Source organism: Vulpes vulpes, chromosome 6 (genome assembly GCF_048418805.1).
Source record: "Vulpes vulpes isolate BD-2025 chromosome 6, VulVul3, whole genome shotgun sequence".
In the NCBI taxonomy this organism is placed as follows: Eukaryota; Metazoa; Chordata; class Mammalia; order Carnivora; family Canidae; genus Vulpes; species Vulpes vulpes.
In genome coordinates, this window is record NC_132785.1 from 100,029,022 (window position 1) to 100,036,751 (window position 7,730).

The 7,730-nt window shown below is 40.7% G+C and overlaps 1 long non-coding RNA gene across 1 annotated transcript; it reads right to left on the reverse strand.

The window, feature by feature from the left end:
- Positions 1-912: 912 nt before the first annotated feature.
- On the reverse strand, positions 913-4,615 carry LOC140599377 (uncharacterized). Its single transcript, XR_012002202.1, has 3 exons — positions 4,514-4,615; positions 1,659-1,783; positions 913-1,214 (listed from the first exon to the last, which is right to left on the reverse strand). It is a non-coding gene; the product is annotated as an uncharacterized lncRNA (long non-coding RNA).
- Between the last annotated feature and the right edge of the window lie 3,115 nt (positions 4,616-7,730).

Sequence of the window (7,730 nt, forward strand, 5' to 3'; positions counted from 1 at the left end):
GGTTGGATTGATGTACATTGAAGGTGGAAGAGAAGGGGCCTTGAACCAAGAAATTTGGGAAGCCTCTGGAAGCTAGAAAAGGTGATGATTCTTGCCTCCAGCCTCCAGAAGGCACATGGCCTTTGATTTTAGCCTCTCAAGAACCATTTTGGATTTTTGACTTCCAGAACTGTGAGAGAATAAGTTTGTGTAGTTTTAAGCCACTTAATTTGTGGCAATTTGTAACAACAATCATAGAAAACCAACACAAAGGATATCTTTGGGGTAAAGGCTCCCTTCCAACACCCTTTAATCACAGGTAGGATAGCTTTTTTTTTAAGACTTATTTATTTGAGGGGGATCCCTGGGTGGCTCAGCGGTTTGGCACTCGCCTTTGGCCCAGGGTGCGATCCTGGAGTCCCGGGATTGAGTTCCACGTTGGGATCCCGGCATGGAGCCTGCTTCTCCCTCCTCCTGTGTGTCTATCATGAATAATAAATAAATAAATAAATATTTTAAAAAAGACTTATTTATTTGAGAGAGAGAGAGGAAATGCTCGAGAAGGGAGAGGGACAGAGAAAGTATCTTCAAGCAGACTCCCCACTCAGCAGGTGCCCAACGAGAGGCTTGATCCCACAACCCGTGAGATGATGACCTGAGCCGAAACCAAGAGTCCGATGCTTAGCTAACTGAGCCACCCAGGCACCCCTAGGATAGCTTTTTTGACAACCAATCTTGGGTTTCTGTACAGACACCAGTGGGCTGGAATTCCGGACATAAAAGCTAACCTGGTTAACTGCCCATGGCATGTACAACTGATGCTAACATGGTTTCTGCCCTGATAAGCATGTTCCCAGACCTGTCACCAGACAAGGGTGCTTGGGCCCCTGCAACTCCAAAACCTTTGAGTTAAGAGCATTGCATTCCCAGAAAGAGAGAAAGGAGGGCAGAGGTTGTGAGGAGGCCTCTACAGATGGGGATGGTTGGCCAAAAGACTAAGGAGTGACACAAAAGACACCTTTCTTCTTGTCACTCTTGCAAAAATAGCCCAGGGAAATTGTTTTGAATCTGCTTTGAGCTGAAACTCTTGGGAGAAAAAAATCCCCATGAACTTCAAGTCATTTAGCAGATTTCCTTAATTTTATTCTCCACCTCTGTGGTGACCCCAACAGGCTCTCGGAAGAGGTCCTTCTCTGTAAAGCTGTTTTCTTTCTTCTTCAATTAAGTCACACACACTAAATGGAAATGAAGAGGACATAGCTTAAAATGTGTCTTTAGGATGAAATGGAATATGAAAATGCTCAGATCCATTTTAGGGACAGCCTCTTCTGTCAGAAATCAATACAGTCCGTGCATTCTACAATGTGCCAGTTCATAAAGTAAAAACGGCTCGAACTCTCAATTTAACATTTTCAAAGCTGATATTAAATTCCAAGATTTTATATCTGCTGTTGCCCATTTAGGACCAAGTTATAAATCTGAAGTCTCTCCCCAGCTTACGAGTCTGACAGTACTCAATAAAAACTTTTATAATCAAGTTCGATAAAGAATCACAAATCTCCATCTTGTGATTTTTAGCTTACAACAGTCTGCGTAAATAACATCTTCCTGCCTTGATGTTTGTCAATATTTGTCATTTTAAAAAAGGGATAAAATAGAAATACTATGTTAACTCTTACCTCTTGGATGAAAATTATGGTTAGTAAAGGATTCAATGAATAAGATGTCTTCATGGTATCATTTATACAGAATGACTATGAAAAGCCAGATGATGGAAACCTTAGTGACAACCGTGGTCAGACACCTATGGCATTCACAGTGAAACAGAACACAGGTCATTATCTGGAAGTTAAAAAAAAAAAGAAAAAGAAAAAAAGAAAAAAAGCCTTTTGCTCATTAGCATTTATTTCAGTCTTGAAATGACCATTCACCCACCCTTCTAAACTATCCTTAGGCTAGAAATAAAGAGGCCAGTTTCACCTCTAAGCCTCTTTTGGGTGAGCTTCTTTCTTCAGAATCAGAAACTAAAAAAAAATTTAATGAAAAAGATATTTTATTTAAGCAAGTTGGACTCTGAGCTTTGTTGCATTTTCCTATCTGTAAAAAGAGGCTGGAAACAATACATACACATATACATATGTTGCACACATATACACAAACACATGCATACCTATATATGTACTAAGATTATGAAGGTAAGGACAGCAATGGTAAACATCAAATTCAGGACAGTGATCATCTCTGAGGAGGAGGGATGGGGATGTGATGAGGGAGATACACAGAAGGCTTCAAATGAGTTTGTAATGTTTTACTGTTTATTTTATTTTTTATTGTTTTATTATTTTTTAAAAGATTTATTTGTTTATTTGAGAGAGAGAAAGAGAGAGAGACAGAGAGAGAAAGAGAGAGAGAGAGAGAGAGAGAGAGAGAGAGAGAATGCAGGGAGGGACAGAGGGAGATGGAGAGAGAAACTTTAGTAGACTCTATGCTGATCCCAGAGCCCCACGCAGGACTCAATTTCACGACCCCAAGATTATGACCTGAGCTGAAATTAAGAGTCAGACGCTTAATGGACTGCACCATCCAGAGGCCCCCTAGTGTTTTACTTTTTAAACTGGATAGTTTATAAGTGATTATTACATTATTGTCTGTGCCTTGGTGATTTGCACATCTGCTCGATTTTATCATTAAAACAAATTTTAAAGAAAGGTTTAAGGTTGTGTGATGGTTAATTTTATATGTCAACTTGACTGGAGAAAGGGAAGCCCAGAGGGCTGGTAAAAGAGGATTTCTAGATGTCTGGGAGGCTGTTTCTGGGGGAGATTACTATTTGAATCAGAGGACTGAGTTAAGAGATGAGTCCTCACCAATGTGGGAGGGCATAATCTAATCCGTCAGATGCCTGAATGGAACTAAAGGTGAAGGAAGGAGGAATTCTCTCTTCCAGAGTTGGGATGTTCCCCTTCTCCTGCCCTGAGACATCAGAGATTCTGTTCTCAGGCCTTCAGACTTCGACTGAATTATACCTCTGCCTTTCCTGATTCTCTAGCTTGCAGACAACTGTTTGTGAGACTCTGCCTCCAATAGTCATGTGAGTCAATACCTAAAATAAATCTCTTCTATATCTATCTATCTATCTATCTATCTATCTATCTATCTATCTATCTATCTATCTTCCTCTCTCTCTCTCTACTTTCCTACCCATCTATCTCATCTCCTATTGATTCTATCTCTCTGGAGAACCCTGACTAATATACACTGGGTCATTGGAGCAATGGAGAAATGAAGGAACAGTTCAAATGCCATTCACATTCAACATGACTTTTTTACTCTGCCCAGTGTTGCTCTGCTAGCTCTACGTTAGATTGGGGACCCACATACACGTCAGTGACAGGGAGGGTGAAAGTCCTAATGGTGTGCTGGCTTATAACACCTTATGAAAGCTGGTTGATTTTCAGGAATTTTTCATGCCATCAGTTAGACATCCATTATTAAAAATTAAATCACATAAGCTTGCAATTAAGTACATTATATTGAAAACAACATAAAATAAATATTTAAAACATCACATCTTTGTTACATTACAACTTTATGCTACTATCTATGCTCTTGAAGTTATTTCTATCTATTGTGTCTATATGGTAGAAATACTCTATAATTCACATCTCTATGACTGCATTCAATGACATCATGTTAATGGCTTGATGGCTGTAGTGGGAATATTTACACCATGGAAACTGGGAGATGCTACTAATCAGAACTCCCTGCTGCCCACCCCACCCCCATCTGAGAGCCGACATTAACATTTACACATATCAGTGGGTGGAACTCAATTCAGTAGCTTCCTGCCTCTAACTTCATTCTGAACATTCTGAATTCTCAATCACCAGGAAAAACATCCTGTGCTAGGTTTGGATGACTCCTGCAAAACCAACTGGGCAGCTTCTTGAAATATTAAGAACCTGGGCAGAATTTTCAGGAGAGAGATGGTCTGTTTCTTTCTGTACACCTTCAGACCCCAAAGTATCAAGTGTCAATGCCCCTCATACTTGACCTTGTCAAGGGTGTATTTGTCTATTGGGATAATTCCAATCCTGGATATCCCATTGTTGGGCCAGAAATCTGTTTGGCTATCCCTGTTCTAATTCTTTTTCCTTTCTCAGTCCTGACTTATTTTCAGCTGGTGACTCCCTGGAGGCCTGAGAGGCTTTGATTTATATAATACAAGGAACTGGCAAAGGGGTGGGACACTGGCCTGCAGAAACTCGGGTACGTAGGCTTGCACATGTGGCCTGATGGCCAAATTATCTGCTGGACTGAAGTGTACCCTTTGGACTGTGTCCTTGCTTCTAGCAGCTCATAGGGCATCCAGAGCTTAAAAAGGAGCAAGCAGGCGCTGGTTGAAGATTTATTGCCCTGTGACTCCTTCCCTGACTGTAAGCAATGCCTGGGCCTGGAGCTTCAACCCCCTGACCACCACCTAGTGTCAAAGAATATTACTGGTCCTAAAGAGAGGTGGAATTTGGCTACTTACTGTTCAGGGAGGTCAGAGAGATGCTACTAAGAACAGTGAAAAGTAGAGGTTATCTCTTGAAGTGGATCTTGACTTTTTCCACGTTCCTAGTTCTCCTTCAAGCTATTTCAAAAAATAAAATGCATGAAAGATGAAAAACAGTCTAAATCTCCTTTAATAGGGACAGATTAAGTACTCATATTCTATCTTAAGAAGAAGAATTATGAATCAGTGAAAAATCACCTTTCCTTTGGATTATTGTACTATGTCCACATAAAACTCGTTAGAAATACAATATTTAAAGGAAACCAACTAGGGGCACCTGGTTGGCTTAGTCCCTAGAGCATGCAACTCTTGATCTCAGGGTTGAGTTCAAGCCCCATGTTGGGTGTAGAGATTTCTTAAATATAAGATCTTAAAAAAAAAAAAGGAAATGAACTAAATGGTTATATTGTAGAGATCACATAGCACATGAAAAATCTACTTTCTACTATTTAATCCTATATTGAGAAAGAAAATATGAACTGTTTTAGGCAGAACTAACTGTTCACTTGTGGTTTAGGATAAAATTTCCAGTGACAGCAAATAGATGTGAAAAGTGCTGAAACGCAAACCTTAGACAAAAGAGAAGGCAACAAATCCTAGAAAACTGAGAGATGGCTCTAGGGAGAAAAGACATTAATGTGAAAGAGACATGGGAAGAATTTGAATAAATTGTGTCATGCAAGATGAGAGTGGGAAAAAGTATTTCTCCCTCAGAATGTTATTTTATATAGCATATGCTTTTAAAGATGTACATACAACTGAACCAATAGATAGATTTAAATTAAAAATCATGTTTTAGAAGTCCAATGAAACAAGGAAAAGGTCATGGCAGTGATAAATCAGTATTAAAGGGATCCCTGGGTGGCGCAGCGGTTTGGCGCCTGCCTTTGGCCCAGGGCGCGATCCTGGAGACCCGGGATCGAATCCCACATCGGGCTCCCGGTGCATGGAGCCTGCTTCTCCCTCTGCCTGTGTCTCTGCCTCTCTCTCTTTCTCTCTCTGTGACTATCATAAATAAATAAAAAATTAAAAAAAATCAGTATTAAAATTCTTGGTATATAAAAACTTACTATAAATACAACTACATATGAAAAAAACCCAATGTATATCAATCTGGAAGGAAAGGCACTAAAAAGTGGTGCTTGGGTGGCTCAGTCAGTTAAGTATCTGCCTTTGGCCAGGTCATGATCACAGGATCCTGGGATCAAGCCCCATGTTGGTCTCCCTGCTTGGCGGGGAGCCTGGTTCTCCCTCTCCCTTTTCCCCTTGCTTGTGCTCTCTCTCTCTGTGTCAAATAAATAAATAAAATCTTTATTTTTTATTTTTTATTTATTTATGATAGTCATACAGAGAGAGAGAGAGAGAGAGGCAGAGACACAGGCAGAGGGAGAAGCAGGCTCCATGCACCGGGAGCCTGATGTGGGATTAGATCCCGGATCTCCAGGATCGCGCCCTGGGCCAAAGGCAGGCGCCAAACCTCTGCGCCACCCAGGGATCCCCAATAAATAAAATCTTAAAAAAAAAAGGCACCGAAAAGAATTAGTGGTTTTACTTGTGTGTAAGATTACAGGTGACCTTTATTTTCTTCTTTATTTTTTTTATAGTTTCCAAACTACACAATAAAGAGTCATTACTTTTATAACAAAAAAAGCCTCTTATTTTTTTGAAGATTTTATTAATTTGAGAGAGAGAAAGCATGAGCATGAGCAGGAGCAAAAGGAAAGGGAGCAGCAGACTCCCCTGTGAGCAGGGAGCCTAAAATGGAGCTCAATTCCAGGAACCCAAAATCATGACCTGAGCTGAAGGCAGATGCTTAACCGACTGAGCTACCCAGGTGCCCCTATTTTTTAATTAAAAAAAAATACTTATTTATTTATTTATTTATTTATTTATTTATTTATTTATTTGAGAGAGCATGAGCAAGTGGAGGGAGGTACAAAGGGAGAGGGAGAGAGAGAATCTCAAGCAGTCTCTCTGCTGAGTTTGGAGCCCAAGGCAGGGCTCAATCCCACATCCCTGAAATCATGACCTGACCTGAAATCAAGAGTTGGATGCTTAACCAAAAGAGCCACCCAGGCACCCCCAAGAGGACCTTATTTAATGAGATAAGGTCATAAAAGATGATAAATCATCTGCCTGTAGCCCCTGTCTCCAACTGTGTACTGATGGATCTTCCTATATATACTAGTTTAGAATAGAAATGAAAAAATAGCTAACTTTTATTGAGTGTGAGTCATGTATCCAGCATTATACTGAGTACTTTGGATTATTTTATGTAATCACTACCCCAGTACTATGAAGTTGGCATGAATACTCTGATTTGGTAAGTGAGGGAACTAAGAATCAGAGAGGATTAGTTCTTTGCCTAAATCATGCAGCTAGTGAGCAGTGGGGGAGGACTGTGGGCTGGCATTTAAGCCCAGGCAGATCCACTCCAGAAGCCACACTCTCAGCCTTGGTTCTTTGCTGTGCTCCCTCCTGCCACTCCAATACCTGTCTGGTAAGATTTTGGAAACTATAAAAGGCCAGCCCTTGGGAAAATTGCTAGTCAAGTATCCTCAGCCTCAAACTTCGAGGATCTGTAAATTTTAATTGAGTCAGGTCAGTTCCTTACCTGGGACCTTAATGTTTGCATAAATAAAGTTTTGAAATGAGTTTGTTGGTTAATATGTTTTCAACTACTTTAAGCAGAAAGACCGCTCAAGGAATGGGACAGTCAGATGCACTGGTTTTAAATGGGGTCCATAAGGATGTCTCTGGGCTACTTAGGTGGCAAGGAAGAGATCTAGATAGTGAGGACTGACCAGACTAGGGATGGAGTACCAGGTCAGGGGCTCCAGAATCTGGGAAGCCAAAGGAAGCTGTGAGAGGGACCAAAGACTGGCTTTGTCCAACAGAAGAAAGGGTATTAGCACTTGCTGAGCACATAAAATTGCTGGGTATTCACATTTTCTCTTCCATTCTACCTTCCCCAGACTCCTATTTATGTCATTATTTCCACTTGACAGTGGCAGAAGGGAGGCTCAGAGAGATGAACCTGTCCAAGTGATTGAACAGAAAAGCCAAGATTTGAATTCTGGTCTTCCTGCCTCCAAAGGGTTTATGTTCTTATAGTCAGTGTCAAGCAGGAGATGCTCAGATGGACTAGTTTGAGGAAAGTTTAGCAAAAGGGCTGCTTACAAAGGTGTGGGCA